Raw genomic sequence first — 23,054 nt, 5'->3', positions numbered from 1 at the left:
AGTTATTCCAGTTGGATAGCAGTTCATCTTAAGTGGGGCGATATTGTCCCTCAGAGGATATCTGGCAATGCTTAGAAACATGTGGCTTTCACAATTCGGAGAATGCTACTGGCTTCTAGAGGACAGAGGTAGTACCAGGACTAGGGTGAGGTACGGAAGGTGCTTAGGGCTCACAAGTTAAGGAGGCATTAAGGTTGTGCAAGTACAGTTAAAATTTACAAACCACAGAGAATGAATGCCTCCTGAGCTATTGTGCCCCAGCTGCCTCCGTTACCAAACCCTAGTCCCAGAACTGGATAAAGGCCAGGGATGCGGCTAAACCTCCTCCATAAAAGGAAATAGCCTATCCAAAATATTAATAGTGCTGGGATTGAGAAACCCAGACAGGTTTTAAAAATCTAAAGAACATAAGGGTTAGAAACTTTCAATTCCCTTTCTTTTGCACCACTTTAAGTAACAAACCTAAAATCATACTTCGTTAAAAGCACGTAAAAGTAGGGGCCGGGCGTGGTGGCTCACACCTGTAATCCCAGCACTTTGGGAGGCCGAGGCTGACAGATCACGAGGTCAAGAGATCAAGACCATCCTGACCAACATGGTGAAACCCCGTCTCTACTAAAAAATACAAAAATTAGCTGGGCATGGTGGTGCGCGCCTGTAGTCTCAGCTACTCGGGAGGCTGAGGCAGGAGAATTGCTTGAACCGAGGAGGCAGGGATTGCAGTGAGCCGAGATTGCACCACTGCACTCCAGCTTGGTGCCTGGTGACAGGCTGAGACTCTGTCTCAAAAAAAAAAGCACATAAAAGTAAAAGCAGATCAAATTCTAGCATTTAAGTTTAATCTTCTTTATTCCTATTTACATTGCCTACACTGAAGTTAAATTAATTCTACCCTTTCCTTTCCTTTCTGTTCCATCTTCCTTCTACTAGTATGTCATTTACTCATTCCATCTACTTTTAAGGTACAGATTTAAAGATGTCTCCTAATTGACATCTTCCCATAAAAATGGGACCTCTCACTTCTCAGGACAAAAACATTCTCAATTGGATTCTACTGTCTTATGGTTTGTATAGCATGTCTTACAATAATGTATTTGTTTATTTAATTCTCCCCACCTCACTTCCCACATACAAACAAATATGCACACAAACACACACACACTAATTGAATCGACTTATGGGCATGAACCAGGCTTTAATATTTACTCTCCCAACCATCTCTACGTGGAATGGTGCTTTAAACAAGCAGGGCGCTCAAACTAACTCAAGAACTGAAAACCAAACACTACATGTTCTCACTTATAAGTGGAAGCTGAATAGTGAGAACAACACATGGACACAAACAGGGAAACACACTGGGGCCAGGGTGGGAAAGAACAACAGGAAAAATACCCAATGCATGCTGGCCTTAATACCCAGGTGACGGTTGATAGGTGCAGCAAACCACCATGGCACATGTTTACCTATGTAACAAATCTGCACATCCTGCACATGTACCCTGTAACTTAAAATAAAACAAAATAAATAAAAATTTTAAAAACCAAGTTGTATGCTCAATGTGTTAAAAATAGACTGATGAGGCAAGCATATATAATAATAGCTAACAGACAACCTGAACCATAATATTTCCTGGAGGCTATATAAACCTAATAGTGCATTACTAGGTCTTGTTAAGTCCAGTACCAATGTTCTTTTCCTAGCAGATATCTCCACCTATATCAAGTTTGATGCTCCAGAGTGTTTGAGATTTGTCTTCTGTAGATAACTGACTTGAATTCTGCTATAAGCAAAAGTACAGAAGGAAAACTATTTTCTTCCCAAAGGCCTATTCTACCAGCAGAAGACCCAATGTCTTTGTCTGAGCTATGAGCTCCTTTTTGGAAAGAAAATATATCCAATTATTAGTAAAAGTTGGAGAAAGAGCCTTGTAGTATATGTATAACTCTTCAGGAAACCAAATTGATGCAGCTTGAAAGCACATTTCCATCAATCTCTACCTCACCCTTGACACCGTAACTATCCTAAAACATTTCTAATTTTGAATTTTAACCAAAAATAAGCTAGGACTACCTAAGAGGTTAATATGTAGCTATAAATATTTCCTTTGAAGAATACAATACATATGCAGCAAATTTTTCAGTTATTTATCCTTGAAACAAATCTACTCCATTTTATGTTTCTAAATATGTGATTTGACAAAAAGCAAAGTGGAGGCCTTCTCTCTGTGAATACCATGAAACCACTGATTTTAGTCATTTAATCTTATCAAGGAAGATTAACTTTAACTAGCACCTGGAAAGATTAAGCTCTAACTTTACAAACATTATGAAACAGTTATTGTGTAAAAAAAACTCTATTAGAAATTTAATGCATACATATTCCACTGACACAATAATTTTCAAAAAGTTAAGTCTCAGAGCTACTATGATAGGTTTTCTCATAGTGTAATTTGACTCTGTGCTAAATATGAGTCATCTTGTTTAGCTCATAGCCATTAGTTGGAAGAAGAGAGCTGACTTGTTGTGAGCACTCAGTGAGTGTGAGCCAAGTAATTTCTGTATGTGTTTCATTCAATACTTGTAACAACCCTGATGAAAGAGATTTCACCAGACACATTTTACTGATGAGGAAACAGCCTCAAAGAGGTTTATTGTGTAGTCAATTTTGATATCACTGGTAAATAGCCGGTGCTTCCTAAAGCATGATCCTCCAACTGTGTCTAACTACTACCATTTGCAAAATGTGCCGGATTACATTTTGTCCCATAAAAGACAGAAAATCTGTTCATATTTTAAGAGTATTCCACAAGTGAACCAATACGTGCAACTTAATGTTAAGCTGTAATAATGCTCAAGATCAGGACTATGTACTTCCCAAAGAGAAAATGTACCACACCAAGGAAAGTGACCACAACAGAGAGCCGTCATTCTGCTAAATTTTCAGTGGTACATTCTAAGAGGAAGAAGGAGAGTCAGGGTGTATCACAATTACCACAATACTAATCCAGTTCTCACTCCTTTGTTCTTCCTTTCAACAATTGTTGATTTGTGACTACTATGTATAAACCATTTGTGCCTACTGCATAGTATAAGAAGATTTTAAAATGCTGTCTTTCTTCAAGTTTACATGCAATGAATACAAAATTTAAAGGGCAAGATAATACACAATGACTTTCAGAAGCATGTTTCTATCAGTAAGAAAAAATTCAAGAGAAAACAGATTCTTCTAGTTGGAGCCATCATGATAGCATCATTAAAAAGGGTAGACTTTGAGTTGTCCTTCATTAAGGACAGGCTAAATATCAATAGGTACACACAGTTAAAAAAAAGTATGCTAAATTGTGGTATCAAATGTTTGTTTAGACACAGGAAGTCATACAGTATATTGTGCAATGACTATAAAATCTGAAGAATAAGAATTCCTATTAGGCACATCCTCTTAAGTGCTTTATTGTAGGAGGCTTTTATAGCAAGGATTTATAAATACCGTCTACCACTTCCATTTAAAAGTTGCTTGTAAAAAGAATTTATTTTCTTTCATTGTATTACTTATAACAAATATGAGAAGATAATGTCATTTTAATAGTCACGCACATAGCTTCTGAAGGACATTTTATTGTAAATGAATTTGAGGAAGCATTGAATGATTCCTGGATTCTGCAAGTACTGTTCTACAACTGTGTATGGCAGAAATTGAGACAGATAGATACAGTTGGTGAAAAATTTTAGGAACTGTTTGTGTTCCCCCCAAAGTCCTATTTTTAAGCCCTAAATCCCAATGTGTTTATATTAGAAGGTGGGGGCCTTTGGAAGGTGATTAGGTTTAGATGAGGTTGTGATGAGGGGGGTCTTCAAAATGAGATTAACGTCCTTCTACAAAGAGGCCAGAGAACTTGCTGACTTCTCCCAAGTCTATCATGTGAAGACAGCAAGAAGATGGCCATCCCCAAGTCAGAAGAAAAGGGCCCTCACCAGGAACTGAACTGGCCAGCACCTTGATCTTGAACTTTCCGATATCCAGACTTGTGAGTAATAACTGTATCTTAAACTACCCAATTTACAATATTTTATTACAGCAGCCCATGCTGACAAGATAAATGGACAAACAAACTGACCTCCAAGCAACGTAAATGAATGTTTAAAAAAGTCTTTTGAGAATCTAATGTAGTCTTAAGTGATTATTTCTAGCTACATCCTAAGGATGGGAAAATTCAGTTCAAGGGTTAGATGGGGCATTTATTAATTGATTCACTTATTTAGTCAGTAATTGAGAACCTTTCATATGCCAGGCCCTGAACTAGGTGCTGTATTAAAATATACAAACACACACAAGCACACACACATACACACACACACAAACACACACAGAGAATATGATGTGTTTTTACCTTACCACATAGCAGGAGACAGATATATAAGCATATAATTGTATGCAAATATGCTAAAAGCTACCAGAGGGGTTGTTTACAGTTCTATGAAAGCAATGGATGATTCCTATGGAACTCCAGCATAATTTCCTACAGAAAGGGACAATTGAATTGAGTCACAAAAGACAAGCACTTAGAGGAGAAGATTGGATAGGTCATTTCAGATATAAAGAGCAGAGTATTCAAAGACATAATTCTTGATGGAGGGTAGGATATGATGACCTTGAAGCACTGAGTGAGTGGTCAGAAGGGGCAAAACTTTAGACTAAAAATATATGATAGTGTATGATGTAAGATAATCTAAGATTAAAAAAAGAGAGCTAAGGATCAAAGCAACAGATAGAGGTCAATATCGGTTTTTACGCATGGGAGGAATTTGTTTTTTAGTAAAATTGCTTAGAGGGCAGTGTGAAAAATTATAAAAAAGAAAAGAGAGCACCTATGGAATAGTTGAGATGAAAGATATTAAAGATCTCACCTAAAGCCGTGGCAACAACCTTGGAAAGATGTTGGATTCAAGGAGATACTCAGAGTCTTAAGGGTTTAGTGAAAATTTACATGTGATAGTAAGAAATGTCAAGAATGACCCTAGTGTTTCCAACATGGAAAATTGGGTGGATATTAATTAATACGCTTGTAAAACTGGCACACTGAATAAAAAAACATTGTGTAGACAATGGTCATGCAGGACCGCTGGTAAAGGGATGAGTTAGGACAACAAGTTGTAGGCCTAAACATCAACAGCTTAGAAGGCCTGAGCTGAAACTGAAGAGACACGTCACTGAAAAAATAAGTAAGAAAGAGAAAATGAAGGGGTTTCAAAAATAGTGTTGGGTAATAGAAAGAAAAAGATGAATATGTGAAGGAGACAAAGGTAAGGAGAAAGATATTCAAATGTATAAAAAATGGGAACTGAGTAAATATGATGAATTTATCCAGAGAAAATTTCCACATATCATTTGACTTCCTCTGAAGCTTTGTGGGCAAAAATATGCCATTATTTAAAGGTAAAAAAATCTTTCCTCAGGAGGCTAAAGCTTGTCTTTATAAATTAATAACAAACAGTAGACAAAAAAAGACCAATAATTAAAAATCAAAGGACAAGTACATACACACATATATAGAGATAACTGTACGATAACCTCGTTTACATAAGAAATTGATATGTACTTTATATAGCAAAAAAAGTGTAAATACTGGTCTATCAAACTTTACTTATGAAATAATTCATTTAATTTTTCTCATTAAGTGCAAAAAATTAATAGATTTTTTTCATCGTTGAGGATGTGACATAATGCCACAGGAAATTATTTCTGGTTTAATTCACCAATTGTGCATAAACTCTCTTGGGTTCCAGGTCAATGTATAAAGCATTGCACATTGTAAGCGATATGAGTCCTGTGGAGAACTGCAAGATTAGCTTCATTTCTAATGAGGGAAAAGTTTTATTTATGAGACAACTCAGCTGTGAAACTGAAGTAATAACATGAATTAATTTAAACACATTGCATTTAAAGGAAAGGTCAAGTACTTTTAACAACCTCTCTCCATGTTCTGGAGTATAGGAAAAAAACTTTATCAAATAATATTTATAAATATTTACAAACGTCTCTTGTTGCTAAATGTTGAACTCCTACATGCTATATATTCTGATGAAAAGTTTACATCTATTTTATTCAGTGGCAAAGGAATTAAAACTGTCCTAGTCACAATCTATATTCCTTTTATTTTTTACCAGGCTTGCTTTCCTTCTTATACAATATGACCAATTTGTCATTTGCTGTGAGCCTGTCAGTGCAAAGGCTAAATAATTAAAGGAAAAATGAATAGAAATCTGCATCTTAGAGTTACTCGGAGCTCAGGCATGTATTTTAAAATGGTGATAGTTACATGTTCATTTTTATACCTCAATGGGTAGCTGGAAAATGTGGGAAGAATTCTGAGTTAAGATCAGGACTCCTGTGTTTGAGTCAGGATCTACTCTATATGCTATGTGACTGTAAATGAGTCACTTAAAGTGCCTGAGCCTCAGTTGTACTCATCTGTAAAATGGAGAGAATTATAGCATTGTCCACCTCACTGGATTATGAGATGAATCCGTGAAAGCACTGGGTTCATTGTAAAGGACCATACAAATGTAAAGCATTAGTAGTTTCATTTATACATTTTCAAGTTATCAAGGGTCTAAAAAATAACCCAGAACATAACTAGATATATTAATTTGCGGAGAATTAGGCTGGGTCCAGATTATCACTTTTAAGTCATATGTTCTTCTCTCTAAAAAACAAAAGCAAACAAAAAAACCTCAGGCACTTAAAAGAAGGACAGAAAAAATTATTCCTTAAAATGCTTAACATTTTCTTAGAATTATTTATGCAAAAAAATGAGATTATTTTCTATAAAATGCTGATGATTTTACTTTTATAATCTGTAATTGTACCTACTAATATATCCTTTTTTCACCTTTATGCTCTGCCCACATAATATGGTGTTTCATAGACAATGAGTTAGCAAAAGCTACAGAATAAATTAGAATAGTAAAAATTTTAGATGTTACACATAACTCAGTCAATGTAATTTTTGTAAAAAATCTGCTCCTTTAAGTAACAATTCAATCTTTTAAGTATTTTATATATAAAGGTAATTATATGATTTTTTCCCAAAACTGACAAGTTGTTCTGTTTTTATTTCCTGAGTGTGTGTCAGGCATATTTGCTACTGCCTTCCTTTCCCTCAGTTTGCTTCTCAATGGTGCTCAACGCATTTTCCTATGTAGACATGATTATACCACACGATCCTGACCCAAGGCCACAGCTAAGTAGACCACAAGTCACATCAAGTGAAGGGGGAAAATAGCTTAATATTTCTTGAGTTGCTACCATATCCAAATCATCACTCTTATTTTGAACTTTTCACAAGTAGTGACTCATTTATTCCTCACTACAACTATGAGGCAGGTAGTATTACCAGCATCCCCATTCACAGATGAAGAAATTGAGTTACACAATCATTAAGGAAGTTTTCCAAGATTACAAAGCTAGGAAGATTTGGATCTGAGATTCAAACTCAGCCAGTCAAGCTTTAAACACTGTAGTATACACTATTCTTAAATAGTATCCCTTGTTACCACCTGAAAGTGAGGCTAAGCCAATTTTATTTTCTACCTAAAGAATGTGAAGAAATACACAGAAAGTCTCAGTCAGTTGAATTGTGGGGGGCACTAGAAGTGTGAGGTCATTTTGCATTACAACAGAATGGAAAATTGGTAGTCCAGGAAGAAAATCAGCACTGCATTACCAACCCACAAGGTCTCATAAAATCAGGCTTCAGAAAAATCCTCTGTGTTTCCAGTTTCTGAGTTCATTACTGGAATTAATTTGTACAAGTCTCTGTCCTTTGTAATATAAAAATACTTCCATTGAAAGGAACTAAAAAGTGTACATACAGTAGAAAAAACAAATAACAAGAAATTACAATATATTCAGAGAATAAAACTAATTGAAAGGGGAGACCAGATGGCTAAGAGTAGTACGTGCTCCAGGTATCCTCTTGGGACATTTGATGCACTGGTGGACTTGAACTTGGGGTTTTACACCCTCAAAGGGTACATGCAACAAGTCACAAATCCCAAGGCCAGACACAGGTAGAAAGTGTAAAAGGTGATATGCCCTGCTGTCACCCAATAAAACTGCATTGTCACTGTACCAGAATAATGCTTGCAATAGTACACACACATATACACACATAGGCACACAGGCACACACACACACAACCAAGCAATGAAAAGAAACAAGTCTGCTTCTAAATTTGGTGCTAGTAGTGGGGAACAAAAAATATTACCTGCAGATTAATGACCGACAGTCATTCCAATTTCATATTACCAATTTCATATTGCAAAGGTGATTCAAAATATGTTGACAATGTTTGGGAGTTTACAATGTTGAGAAATGCCCCAGACCCCAGCAGAGGGAAATGCAAACTTTCTTAACTAGAAATTCAGCTTAATCCAAGTTTCAAATAATTCCCACATAATAAAGAACCAAGTAATACTCATTTGTACAGCACTATGAAGCAAGAACCAGGAGAAAATATAGATAGCAGAATCAGGTTCATAACAACCATTAGGTAGCAAGATTACCAAAAAGAAGACAAAAATTAGAAACCATGAAGAATTGTATGAGAACAATTTTAAAAACTGTTTGCTCATATGTAAGTTATTAAAAGCAAAACAGAAAACAAGGGAAAGCAAAGGAATGATAAATATATAATTAACAATGGTTATTATCTCAAAAGGAAAGAGATATGAGCAGAAAAAAATGAGACTATGGAGATGCATGTAGGTAAGTTTAAAGTTTTGTTAGTATTTCAATTCTTGAGTTGGCTGGTAGGTTCAATGATTTTCATTAGATTAATAATTAAGATAGAGATATGTATGACAGGAATATATCACAACCTAAAGATTATGATTAATCTAAGCCAGTTCAAATACTTGAGGGCCAAAAACCATAAATAAATAAATATTGTAAAATCTATTACTGTAATTTATCACATTGATATAATACAGAAAAAATTATAAAATAATCTCAAAAACCTACCAACCTAAAAATAGAAGAAAAATTCCTTAATCTGAAAAATTCCTTAATCACACAAAAAACAAAATCTGTAACATCATACTTAATGCTCTCCATTTAAGAGATCAAAACAAGACTCTTCGTTATTTTATGAAATATCGTAGGTAAAATAGTAAGGCAAAAAAAAAAAAGAATGTAAGAGGTTAGAAACAAAATTCTCTTTGTACATATTACAGATAAACTATCAGAATAGGGTGGAAAATCTACAAATAAAACATAATTAATTAGTCAAGCAAGTTTGACAGATAAAATATCATCACATGAAAATAAATCGCATTTAGCCACAAAATATAGAACATGTAATTTTTAAAACACAGCATACAGAATATCTCAATATATAGTGTTTCCTTAAAAATATAACACAATATATCAAATTTTTGTAGATAAAATAATTTTTAAAAGCACAAGACATAAAAGGCCAGAATGGGGAGATAAGCCATTCTCATGATTTGAAAGCTTCAATATCATAAAAATGCCAATTATACCCAAATTTGAAATTGATATATTGATTTAAATGCAGAGAAAATGCCTATTACTATAATTTTCTATTTGAAAGCCCTAATTTAAAATTTATATGAAAGATCAAATGGCCAAGAATGACAAAGTCATTTCTAAAGTACAATAAAGATGGGGATATGGGGGTTTGCATAATTATGAAGGCTTATTAAAAAGCTTTGGTGGGCTGGGCACACTGGCTCATACTTGTAATCCTAGCACTTTGGGTGGCCAAGGCAGGCTGATCATGAGGTCAGGAGTTTGAGACCAGCCTGGCCAACATAGTGAAACCCAGTCTCTACTAAAATAATACAAAAAATTAGCTGGGTGTGGTGGCCAGCACCTGTAATCCCAGCTACTTGTGAGTCTGAGGCAGGAAAATGACTTGTACCAGGGAGGCGGAGGTTGCAATGAGCTGAGATTGCGCCACTGAACTCCGGCCCAGGGCACAGAGTGAGACTGAATCTCAAAAAAAAAAAAAAAAGCTTTGGTGATTTCGACCATGAGAGTTGCTAATGCCATGACCCATGAATTTAACAAAGGACCGAGTAAAAAGCCCCAAAACATACACACACACACACACACACACACACACGCAACATTCAGTGGGGAAATGCTGTTGCTCAAGGCTAACTGGTCATCCACACAGGGAAATGTGACACTAGCCTTTTCCCTCCCATCATGCAGAAAAAACAAAAACAAAAAAGGAACACCAGATGGATCACCATAGGTGACAAAACAAAGCTGGTGCTGAGCTATTCAATGCAGTAGTCCGTACCCACATGATGCAAATTAAAACCTACATTAATTAAAATTAAATTTAAAAATTCAGCTACTGTGTCACACTATTCGTGATTCTGGTGTTCAATAAATACATGCAGAATATACAGAATACATAAAGAACACATATAAAACAATAAGAAGATAAAACCATCATAGAAAAATAGACAAAAGATTCATAAGGTATTTCATTCTAGTTGATGAAATAAAAACATAATTTCAGTCTAACATTTTATCAATATATGGGACTAAAATGTTTGACACAGTTCTGTGTTCAATTTTAAATTACCAAGAGTACTGGGGGAACAACAACCTACATTTTTTCTGGAAGAAAGACTACAGTGTCTTACACAGAAGCCCAGCAACGTTTAAGTAGGTTGAGAATAATGTTTGAACATGCTATTAAATAGATACTTCTAATGTTAGCTTATCCTTCATTAAAAGGTAGTTTTCTAGTTCACTTAATAATTTATCTTTATCTTATTTTGAGGACATAGCAGAATACTTGGGAAGCCCACAGTACATTCACACCACCTTTCACTCTGAGTGTAGAATTACAGTAACTAAGGCATTGATTTTATATTTACTTCAATTAGAAGAATCAGAGACCATAAAAGTGTTCATGATTGGAGGGTGGAATGGAAAAAGTAGGCAGAGTTATAAACATATGAGAAAATACTGTAAATATAACTAAAATGCATAGTTTCTTCAAAACAAAGATAGATTTCTGTCACTGGAATTCATGAATAAGTATTACTCAGCACCATTCCATATCCTACCCCAACTCCCCCACCAAGAAAACCCATAGACATGATTTTTTAAAATCACACTTTCTTAGCATATAAAATATGAAGTCCTTGAAGTCTTTATATATATAAAGACTTCATATTTTAATAATTATTAAATGTTAAAAATAATATTTGTATACCTTAAAATTCAAAACAAAACTATGTTCATACCACATAATCTAAGTGATTTGCCTCTCAAGGTCCTTGAGATCTAAAAATGAGAGGAAGGCAATTAGCAAACTAGCAATTCTGGTACAAAGTAAAGAGCATTTAATAGTGCACAGAGAAGTAAGGTATTCAAGTCAGATTAAATATTAGGAAGCATATGACAATGATTACTAATAAATAGAAAGAATCGACCCCATAAACAAGGATCCCAGCCCAAGGAATGGAGAGTACATGATGGGTGGTAGCCTAGAGTCCAGGGAATCCAGAAATCATCACAGACATAATCACTTTAACAGTAGTCAGACTTCAACTTTTGGATGGGGTTCAAGGACTGCTCTATCCAGGAAATAAGACTATAAACAACATGGCAGTGTTACAGTAGTCACAGGGATTGGGGAGACAGATTTCTACAATCAATAATCAGTGTGCAGAGCAGTCACGAGCTAGCCCTAGTAACAGAGGAACATGAAATTCAAGATCATGAATGCAGGCATATAACTTAGCAAGAAAATAGTGATCTAGACTTTAGTGAACAATGGTGGAGACCCGCGGATCAACCACGGTGCACCAAGTCTTGCCTCAGATTTGTTATTAGAAAACACTGCTAAAAACGAAACCCTCCAGTGGTCATTTACAGGGCACTCCATTCCAGGTTAGCTTCACTAGTTCCTAAATTCTTAGGCTGAGGTTGTTTAAATATATATCCTGCCTCATAAAAGATTGTATTTGGTCTTGAAAATACAATTGATGGGCCTACTTTGCATAGCTAAGGGAAACAGAAGGCCATAAACTCCAACAGTGGTGTGAAGAATAACTTTTTAAGTAATACTGTGATTAATAAAAACTATACATGTTTCTCCCAGTTTGGAGAGGGTGAACTTTTGTGCCTAATTCTATTGGTTTCTGATTAATACTCCCATATGCTTCCCTTTTGAGACATGTTTTTACTGTACATTTGATTTCCTCACAAATGCTTGCCTCCTACTTCCTCCTCTGCTACACAGGCTCTTAATCATTTATTTTGCCAATTTCCTATTTTCTGTTCCTTCCAGTGGTGACACACAATCTCTATGTTATCCTCCTGTCAGGAGGGTAAAAGTACAGACACTATTCTTTTCACAAAACCAAGAACAGAAGTGATTACAAAGGCTTTAGTCATCAATTTTCCCTGCTGACAGAAATGCAAAAATAAATCCTAGGACTTCCAAATACCACAAGGCAAAAGCATGCCCTGAACACACAGGCAAGGTCAGTTGGTTGATACCTACTTCCTTAATATTAACCTAATACAGACCATTTTGTGCTGTCTTCCTCTTTCGTAAATATACCTCATTGTAAATTTTTTTTCAGAGGAAAGGGTTTTTAGATGAAACAGTAGATAATTCCCAGGTCAATCAATTTTGCTTTGCATCTACAATCTCACTGCTGAATCTATAACGTTCAGAGCTCCTTACTATGGCAAAACAAAATAACATGAATATCCAAACCTTATTCATAGGCAAGGACCAATGGTTGCAAAAAGCAAAATCCACACAATGTAGTTTTTAAGAAGAGGAAGAAAGAAAAACAGTCTCAGTATAAAACTCAGCTGCAGAGTTTTGTCAGGCAGCTGCCCTCTCTGTCTCTATAAGGAACAATTCAGTTGCTATTAGCATAATCTAAGTGCTAAAGTGTGGAATCTGGGTTTAGAGTGTCTAGTCTCAAACATTATCTCCATTATTTACTAACTTTGAGAATTTTAGTGAGTCATTTAATGCCTCAGTGCCTTGATTGTTTTCTGTAAAAACAGAAGTAATAATGGTCCCTATCTCATGTGTATGGATTAAACAAGGTGACATATGTAAAGTGTTTAAGATAGTGCCTGGGGCAGTAGACAATCAATGTAAATCATTATTACAATTGCTTATTTGGAACATATGCTCCATTTTTCTCCTTGCCTAGCAGTTTCTTCCATTTGCACATGCCAACAGAGCCACCAGTTCAGAGTTAACAGTATTTCACAACTGTAGTGCCCATAACCTCTGGCATACTCAGCCCATATCACGTGAGGTACACATTGCTACCTTCACTGGGTCTGTGGGTAGGAACAGATTCTCTTAAAATCCGCCAGCAGGAAGTCACAGACCTGTCTTTCTGATGTGAATGTTTCCAATTTGTAGATTTATAAACATGTAAATAACATAAAGAATGCAAATTACATGTATCTTCCCTCTCAGGATAATATTAAAATAACATTATGAACAAGTGAAGCCAGCTGAGGAAAAATGTTCTGCTTCTAAGATGGTGAGGTCACTGTATGCCTGCAAACCTTTTAATTGAAACTGGATAGTCACATTTCGTGGATTCAGTAAAATTAATTCACTGCGTAAAATAATGGGCTAAATAACCTCTAAGATTCTTTGATTGCACAATTCAATTTTACACAGAGATTGTGTAATACAATGCATGATATTAAATTGAAATGAAGTCTTTAATGCAAATCAGGAATGTAAATTTCCATCTGTTTGAATCCTACAAATCCAAAAAGATATAGGCTATGTCTTGTAAATCAGATTAGGTAAAGACTAAATGTTCATTTGAATAGAAACTATTTGGTAAAATGTTCATGTTAAAGTGTGAAGTCACTCTGAAAGGTTAAATGCTCACATTAGATACATTTAACATTTAGGGCTATTAAAGTGATTGAGAAATAAAATAGAGCCATGGAAATTTTCTTTATAATCAGGTACTGCAAATGAGAAAATACAAGAGCAGAAAAATCACAAAATTATATCAACATTAAACATTACATAGAAAATGCAGCCAATTGCCAAGTAAAACATAATTTATATTATCAAAGATATCATTTATTATGCTAAAAATTTACTGAAAATAGATGATTTCAACAAAATTCAGGAAACAAAAATGATTTGCAGGCAAGGAGAAGGAGATGATAGTACTAGTGATCCCATTTTTCTTTGAATATTCTTGATTGTAATATCTCTGTGTATTTTATCACCAGAACAACTATTAGAAAGGGAAGATCACACACCTTAAGAGTGCAATTAATGAACAATTAAGACTACAAACAATGATGTATTTTAGACTTGGAAGGGAGCATTCTACTTTATAAGAATGAGTTTCCCATAATATTTATTTTAATTACAGTGGTGAGTGCAAAAATTGTGGAAGGAAAATTCCAGCTATTTAAGTAGAATTGGCAAACAGTCAAAATTTAGGAAACTTACTCTAGTGCTTTTTGAATATAGGTGATTTTTACTCATCTTTTTTTTTGACTCATTATTGAATTTAGGTCTCTCATGCTAGAAAGAATAAGAAATATAGAAACATAGATAGAAAAAGTATTAAATTTATAATAGTATAGCAATTTATGCTAGCCATGTGGTTTAATAAATATTTGAGTACATGGTATATGGGATAAAGCTTTAGAATGAGGTGAGAAAAATGATTTAGGGATGTGAATTATGTAGCAAATAAGCATATAAATGGTACTGATAAGCAATGCAGCAGTATAAGCTACAATTGTATGGCTCTAAAAAGAAGCATAATTTGAGTTAAAGATACCAGGAAGTGATTACAATATTCATTATTCCTGCAATATAAATGTCTTTGCTCCCTGTGAGAAAAAAAAAATCTTAATGAAAAAATTGAGTCACAGTTAGTTAACAATAGTAAAATATAGCTATATTTCAGTAATTAAAAGTTTTACCAGGAAGCGAGTTCAAAATTTTAAATTGCCTCTATGAGGTGGCAATGCACAGAAATAAGGAAAATCAAGATGTCAGTAAAACAAATGTTTTTTCTAATTATTATACTCAAAGGTTTGGGAAGAGACAGTGATTCTATCAATAATAAAACAACAATAGTAATTTCACATTTACTGCCTAAGGATGTTCAATTTAAATAATTTGAGTCTATTAGGCCAGACCTTAGGTCTCAAAAATTAATTCTCACATCAATACTTTCAATTATTATTTTGCTATTATTATATCCATATTAAAATTTCAATAAACCATATGATTCTTATGGTTATGATTTTATATGAAAACAAGCACAGAGCCTACTTCAATATGCATTGTAAATTACCTGAGATCATGTCACATGTTTAGAACTGTGAAAATAAAATCCAAATTTAAGTACTCTTCGAGTATGTACAGGGCATTATAAATAAATTTTTTCAAAATCCTAGTTTGTCTATAAAGACAAAGGTGTGTCCTTAAGGCAATGTTTCCTACATAGGCTTCCATAAAATACCAATGTCCTAAAATCCTCTACAAAAATGGCATCAATAATCAAATAAACTTGAAAATTTCTAAACCTAGCCATTGTCCAAATATAGGGTACAGATTGGAGCCTAGTGCCTCTCCAATATCAAGTAGCATTTTATGAGTATATTAATAACAATGAATGAGAAGGGTGCATATATTTAATTAGAACAAATCATTTTGCCTTTATAATTTTTACAAATGTTCTCCAATGTAGGTGATATATTCACATGACTAAAGACTCGCAGAATAGAGCAGAAATACAGGCTGATTAAATTTTTTTAATTTCCTATTTTGCAGAGAAATGAGGCTAACAATAATACTAAAAATACAGAAGTGATTTTGTTCTTATGCCACAATATTAACTCAAAATATTATTCACTGGAAAAATCTAGATTAATTATGTAATACAGTTAGCCAGCCACCTATCCAAATAATGCATTTATGCTATTACATATAACAATTAAAACCTATAAAACCTCACTGATCTTAAATAAATTCTAGGGCAGAATATGATTTTTAACTGGGTAATGATGCTAAAAAAATATGCTATTAAATGCTGTAGTAAAAATAAGTTCTAATAACCTTTTAAATAATGAATGGTGGGAAAAATGTGAAAATAAATTACATGTATCATAGTTCTCGTCATACAATGGGCTCACTTTGGAAATGAAATTCCTTTAATTTCCATGCTCTATGCTTTTTTCGAGAATAAAAGTGACCCAGTTCCCTTGCGTCATTCTGTAGAACATTCCTTATTTTTACCCTCACAATCAGCTGACTTGAAACACTTGAATAACTAAGGAATTGAGTCAAGCAAAGTCCTAACATAATGGGCCTATTTTTGCACAACTGAAAGCAAATAAGATAACTTAAAAATCAACTGCGTATATTTCTTTTCTTGTTTTTTTAAAAAAATCTAATTTATTTTTTTCATTAAAAGAGCTAAAATATTTAAGAAATTTAAAATAAATTTAGGAAAATGTAAGAATTCACAGAGAATAAATGCAAATTTAGGCATGTTTAATGGTCTACCCAGAATATTGCATGACAAATGATTTTTTATTGTTATTATTATACCATTCTCTTTACTTTTGATGAAAGTAAATGACAAAATGCTTGAATAAAAAGTAAAAGAAAAAATTTCCACAAAATGATGTTATTTAGGTACTATCAGGGCGCTTCCCACCTTCAGTAAATACTTTAATAAGCACCTTCCATTTTTTTGTTATATGCCAAGCAAAACGCTGTAAAATAAAATCCCTAGTCTATGTATTTATACCTAAAGGTTACAGGCCCAGGGTGGTAAAGCAACAAGCCAGTTACCTCAGGCATCATGCTGTTGGCGTGTCCTTTATGCTTTTCTTTGTCTGGCTGGCTTCTGGGAACTGTTAGGGTCCCATGGCTATTATCTGTAGTTTCCCCTTCCAGTGAAATTGAAGGGCATTACAGGGAACATTCACCAGGTCCTGGCCAGAGTAAATGCCAAGATCCAACAGAGTCAAGTCACGGAGCAGGAACCAGGCCAGGGTACAAGGTAAGATAACAAGCAGGTTCCAACAGACTCTTTTGGATTTCCTGGCACTTTGGGGTTCGCAAGGGTAAATTCGCATCTCTCACGAGTAAAGTGAAGTCCAGAAAATACTGTCAGCTACACAAGCATCTTTCTGATGTTTAGGACACTATTTCAGCCACAGGCCAACAGCAGGTTTCTGAGGCAATGGCAACAACATCCATGATACTCCAAGGGCATGGCCAGTCACCAAAGGGAAGAATGCCTGGTAACTTTGCTGGTATTACTATTGATGCAGCTGTGTTGCTAAACAGTGTGTTAGTTTCACAGATGCAGGAAACTCAGCATCTGAGTGTTTGCCTGTCTTGACACATAGGCCCCTCCATGTGCCTCTTTTTAATCTTATCAGAAAATTCCTCTTACAAGGGATTGTAAAAACACGAAAGGTAAGAGTCAATGTCAATTGAAGTAAGAGCAAGTTTTTACTAGTGATCACTGCCATGTCGGAAACAAAATTAAACTGAAAAATTAGTGAATGATGTGTGGTTTTTTTTTCTCTATTTTCAGATTTCTAGGAATTTGAGACACTTCTCATGGATGTAAAAAGGAGAGGCCTGTTGTCTTAGTCTGTTTGTGCTGCTATAAAAACCACAGAATGAGTAATTTATAAAGAATGCAAATTTATTTCTTATATTTATGGACTCTAGGAAGTCCTAGATCAAGGTGCAGGCAGATGCAGAATCTGGTGAGAGGCCCTGTCTTTCCTTCCAAGATGATGCTTTGTTGCTGTGTCCTGCAGAGTGGTAACACTGTGTCCTCCAGTGGCTGAAAGCAGAAGAGCAAGAGGCCCAAACACTGCATGGAGTCTCTTTTGCATAAGGGCCTGACCCTTCTTCATAAGGCAAGAACCCTCGCAGCCTAATCACCTCTTACTGCAATGGCCACTAAGCATCAACATGTAGATTTTGAAGAAGACACATTCAAATTACAGCAGCTGTACAGGCAAAGAATATATATTTTAAAATAAAGTTTGATTATGTATGAAATAAAGAATCATGGCACTTCTACCATATTATATTATTCTGATGCCTTTAATAACATAAATAACACATACAAAACACTTCTTTCGAAATCATTAATGATTTGATTACAAGAGATGGTCCTTTTCCAGAGCCAAAATAGTCCATGTAAAAATGTTTCTTGACCAGGCACAGTGGCTCATGCCTCCCAGCTCTTTGGGAGGCTGAGGTGGGCAGATCATCTGAGGATAGGAGTTAGAGACCAGCCTGGTCAACATGGCAAAACCCTGCCACCACTAAAAATACAAAAATTAGTACCCCAGTTACTCAGGAGGCTGAGGCACATGAAGGGGAGGTTGCAGTGAGTAGAGATAACGCCACTGCACTCCAGCCTGGGTGATAGAGTCTCTATCTCAAAAAAAAAAAAAAAAAAAAAAGTCCTTCAGTCCAATAGACTGTGAACACATGCCACATCATGACCTGAATGGACTTGCCCTTTGTATATCATATTTGTTTCATTCAGTAAGGGTTTTAACAGTATTATTGTTCATAATGTTAGCATGTTTTTCATCTTGAATCTCTAATTCTGCTTTTATGAAAGGAGCCACACTGATACAGAAATACCTCATTTATATAACTTTTTGTTTAAATTATTGGCCATAGACTCTTAGCTTTGGTAAATTGCAACTTAAATATTGTCTAAAGCACAGATGTTCTATGTTCTAGAGCAGACCATAAAATTTATCAAGTAACAATTAAGCATTTCCTGTTTTCCCCATCATCTCTCTCCTATAAATTACCATTCAGTGGGCAGTATGTATCTTCTACCTGATAGTTTTCCCATACTTCCTAGATTGGATATATTTTCAAAGTCAAGAAAGAGATGTTTTTATTGCCAATACATTGATCAGATTATCTTGTGAACTGTAAGTTTCATTCATACTGTAATATTAGATACTATAAAATGTTGCTGTACACTGAATACATATGTAGCCAAAAATCATATGTTATAACCTAACTCCCAACCTGATGGTATTTGGAGATTCAGCCTTTGGGAAGTGATATAATTTGGCTGTGTCCCCACCCAAATCTCATCTGGAATTGTAGTTCCATAATCCCCACATGTCATGGAAGGGACCCTGTGGGTGGTAACTGAATCATGGGGACAGGTACCCTCATGCTGTTCTTATGATAGTGAGTGAGTTCTCACAAGATCTGATGGTTTTATAAGGGGCATTTCCCCTTTTGCTCAGTACTTCTCCTTCCTGCCATCATGTGAAGAAGATGTATTTAATTCACCTTCCACCGTAATTGTAAGTTTCCTGAGGCTTCGTAGCAATGAGGAACTGTTAGTCAATTAAACCTCTATGCAGCCTTGGAACATGGTACCCCGCATCCCAGTTGCTTCAGCTCCAGCCATGGCTAAAAGGGGCCAAGTTACAGCTCAGCCCATTGCTTTCAATGGCACAAGGCGCAAGCCTTGGTGTCTTAAATGTGGTGTCTTACACGTGGCTGCACAAAAGTCAAGAATTGAGGCTTGGGAACCTCTGCCTAGATTTCAGAGACTGCATGGAAATGCCTAGATGTCGAGGCAGAAGTTTGCTGCAGGGGCGGACCCTCATGAAGAAACTCTGCTTAGGACACTGAGGAAGGGAAATGTGGGGATGAAACCTCCACACAGAGACCCCATTGGGGCACTGTCTGATGGAGCTGTGAGGAGAGGGCCACCATCCTCCAGACCTAGAATTGTAGATACACTGACAGCTTGCACCATGTACCTGGAAAAGCTGCAGACACTTAATGTCAGCCAGTGAAAGCAGCTGGGATGGGAGCTGTACTCTGCAGAGCCACAGGGACAGAGTTGCCCAAGGCTGTGGGTGCCCACCTTTTACATCAGCATGACCTCAATGCAAGACATGGAGTCAAAGGAGACCATTTTGGAACTTTAAGGTTTAATGATTGCCCTACTGGATTTTGGACACACATGGGGCCTATAGCCCCTCTGTTCTGGCCAATTTCTCCCATTTGGAATGGGTGTATTTACCCCATTGTTTCTATTAATAGAAAGTAACTAACTTGCTTTTGATTTTACAGGCTCATAGGCAGAAGGGACTTGCCTTGTCGCAGATGAAACTTTGGACTTGGACTTTTGAGTTAATGCTGAAATGACTTAACACTTTGGAGGACTGTTAGAAGGGCATGATTGTTTCTTAAAATGTGAGGACATAAGATGTGGGATAGGCCGGGGAGGAATGGTATGGTTTGTCTGTGTCCCCACCCAAATCTCCTCTTGAATTATAGTTCCCATAGTCCCCATCTGTCGTGTGAGGGACCTAGTGGGACATAAGTGAATCATGAGGCTGTTACCCTCATGCTGTTCTCGTAATAGTGAATGAGTTCTCACATTCACTAGGTGAGTAGGTCTGATAATTGTATAAGGGGCTTCCCCCTTTCCTCAGCACTCATTTCTCTCTCTTGCTGCCATGTAAAGGACATGTTTCCTTCCCCTTCTACCACAACTGTAAGTTTCTTGAGGCTTCTCCAGCCATGCAGAACTTTGAGTCAATTAAACATCTTTCCTTTATAAATTACCCAGGCTCTGATATGTCCTTACAGCAGCAAAAGAACAGACTAATACTCCAGGAGATGTTTGGGTCATAAGGGTAGATCCCTCATGAATGGAATTAGTGCCCTTATAAAAGAGACCTAAGGGAGTTCTCTCACCACTTCTGCTATGTAAGAACACAGCTATAACACTGGTATCTGTGAACCAGAAAGCAGGCCCTCACCAGATGCTGAGTCTGCCAGCACCTTGATCTTGGACTTGCCAGCCTCCATAACTGTGAAAACAAAAATTCTGTTGTTTAAAAGCCACTTAGTCTATAGTATTCTGTTATACAGTCCAAGCTAAGACAAAACATAAACAAGATATACTATCATTCAACCCAACTGCCTCACAGTTAGAAACATATATTATCTCAATCATGTATTTCAGAATGGTGTATTAATATCAAAGAAACACATTCTTAAACATGTATGCTGGAACATCGTTACAGCAATATCTTCATGTTTCCTCTCAGAGGGTTACAGTTAAAAGCTAAACTGTCTACAATGAGGGACTTCCTAAATCTTCTAGGATAGGTTTAAGATGAACTCTTACATTGAATTTCAAATTATAATGGAGTTCTGGTATTATAATGAACAAATTATTAAAGACTTTTTGTGAGTAATCATTCTCATTAAAGTATAATTGGAGCTGAATACACTGGTTTAATAAAGTATAATCAAGCACTCAAAAAAAAAACACCAATATTCAAATCCCAATTATTTAAATGCAGCCTTAATCAATAACATTATCTGTGTCTACTTAATTTCTTGATACTAGCATCAATCCCAACATACAATATATAAGGTTATTTTTTAAAGAGGAATTGCATATGTGGAAGAGTAGCAAAGTAAAGTTTTATCAACATTTCCCTTGTTCTTTTAAGTTTGCCTTTTGTTTCTTGAAAAAGATTTTCAGATGTGATTCTGACATTTAAAAGTATGATGATTTTTATTTTTATTTACCATATTTTAAAAGAACAGAATCCTAAGTATTTCTCTTATTGCCAAGTAATTTTCCTCTTCTATAAACTGTGTGTGCAAAAAGGGAAGATTCCACTCTACCTGGAAAGAAAACATGTAATATAAGGGAAAATATGGATTTTGGAAATAAACCTTTGTTTCCTAACCAGCCAATGCCATCCTAAATTGGAGACAGCAATGCCTAGGTAACAGAGATGTTGATGTTGCCAGAGGGTGGCTCAAGATTGCCTGAGGTGATGCAGTAAAAACTCCATAACTGTATGTTTGGCACACACTTAGCACCAAGTTTGTTACCTGCCTTCTCTTTCTCCTTTCCCATTCCAAAAATCTGAGCGTGTAAACTCTTTTGCAAATCCTTCAGACACCAAGAGAGTAACAAAACAATCATATATTTAAATTTAGGTTTTATAGATCACAAGTGGTTATCTGAATGTAAAACTGAGCATGCATTTAGTATTACTGCTGCAAGACAAGAGCTAACAGAATAAGAGACCTAATAAAATGTAAAATCATTTAAAATATCTCATCGATTTTAAAAAGTTGGATAAAAATGCTATAAAATTGGCTCAGAAACCAACACTCTAAATATGGCACTTTGACATTCAGAAGAAGCCACAAGGTCTCTCCCATTCCCTCACCCACATCTCTCAATCTTCTGGCTCCCAAAGCACAGAATGAAGTTTTTCTCTTAGTCACTTACCTGCCTAAAGTCCAGATCTGCCAAAAAAGAAAACAATTACTGCTGGTCCCTTCCTTGAGTTTTCATTAACTGAACTCATATTGCAGAGAGGAAGACTGAAGTCTGTGAACAAACCTGGACAGATTTTTGTCAACAACCATTGTCAGTTCTCCAGGACAAATGGACTTTGTCCCAGGCCATTGTATGTTCTTCAAGCCTATTGAATTCCCCTAAAAATCATGTACTGTTTCCTTAAAATCATCCATCCTTCGCCATCTTTTATTCCCCTGGGAAGTAGGCTATATAAGTATTTGTACCCCATTGAGATACTGGGCACTCGCTTGTTGATTCTTTCCTGAGCACCATAATAAATTGTATGTCTTTTCTCCAATTAATCTGTCTTTTGTGAATTGAATTTTCAGCAAATCTCCAGCAGATAAAAGGGAAATTTCCCTTGGCCCCTACATAATATTCACACTTAAATGAAAATTACTGGGCCAGGCACGGTGGTTTACGCCTGTAACCCCAGCACTTTGGGAGGGCGAGGCGGGTGGATCACGAGGTCAAGAGATCGAGACCATCCTGGTCAACATGGTAAAACCCCGTCTCTACTAAAAATACAAAAAATTAGCTGGGCATAGTGGCGCATGCCTGTAAACCCAGCTACTCAGGAGGCTGAGGCAGGAGAATTGCCTGAACCCA

General features: G+C 35.8%; 1 protein-coding gene across 3 annotated transcripts in view; it reads right to left on the bottom strand.

Moving 5' to 3' along the window:
- The window catches only part of SLC16A7 (solute carrier family 16 member 7), a 174,417-nt gene that overhangs the window by 137,541 nt on the left and 13,822 nt on the right, over nt 1–23,054 (bottom strand). Inside the window, exon 1 of one of the 3 annotated variants that reach the window (XM_017536286.2) lies at nt 16,880–17,989. The exons of the other annotated variants lie outside the window; for them this stretch is intronic. The gene's annotated coding sequence lies outside the window, so the exon portion shown is untranslated. Of the gene's footprint in view, nt 1–16,879; nt 17,990–23,054 lie in introns of those variants that run through there. 3 annotated transcript variants of the gene reach the window in all.

Source organism: Cebus imitator, unplaced genomic scaffold (genome assembly GCF_001604975.1).
Source record: "Cebus imitator isolate Cc_AM_T3 unplaced genomic scaffold, Cebus_imitator-1.0 Scaffold96, whole genome shotgun sequence".
NCBI lineage: Eukaryota > Metazoa > Chordata > Mammalia > Primates > Cebidae > Cebus > Cebus imitator.
This window is presented reverse-complemented; position numbering and strand designations above follow the sequence as displayed.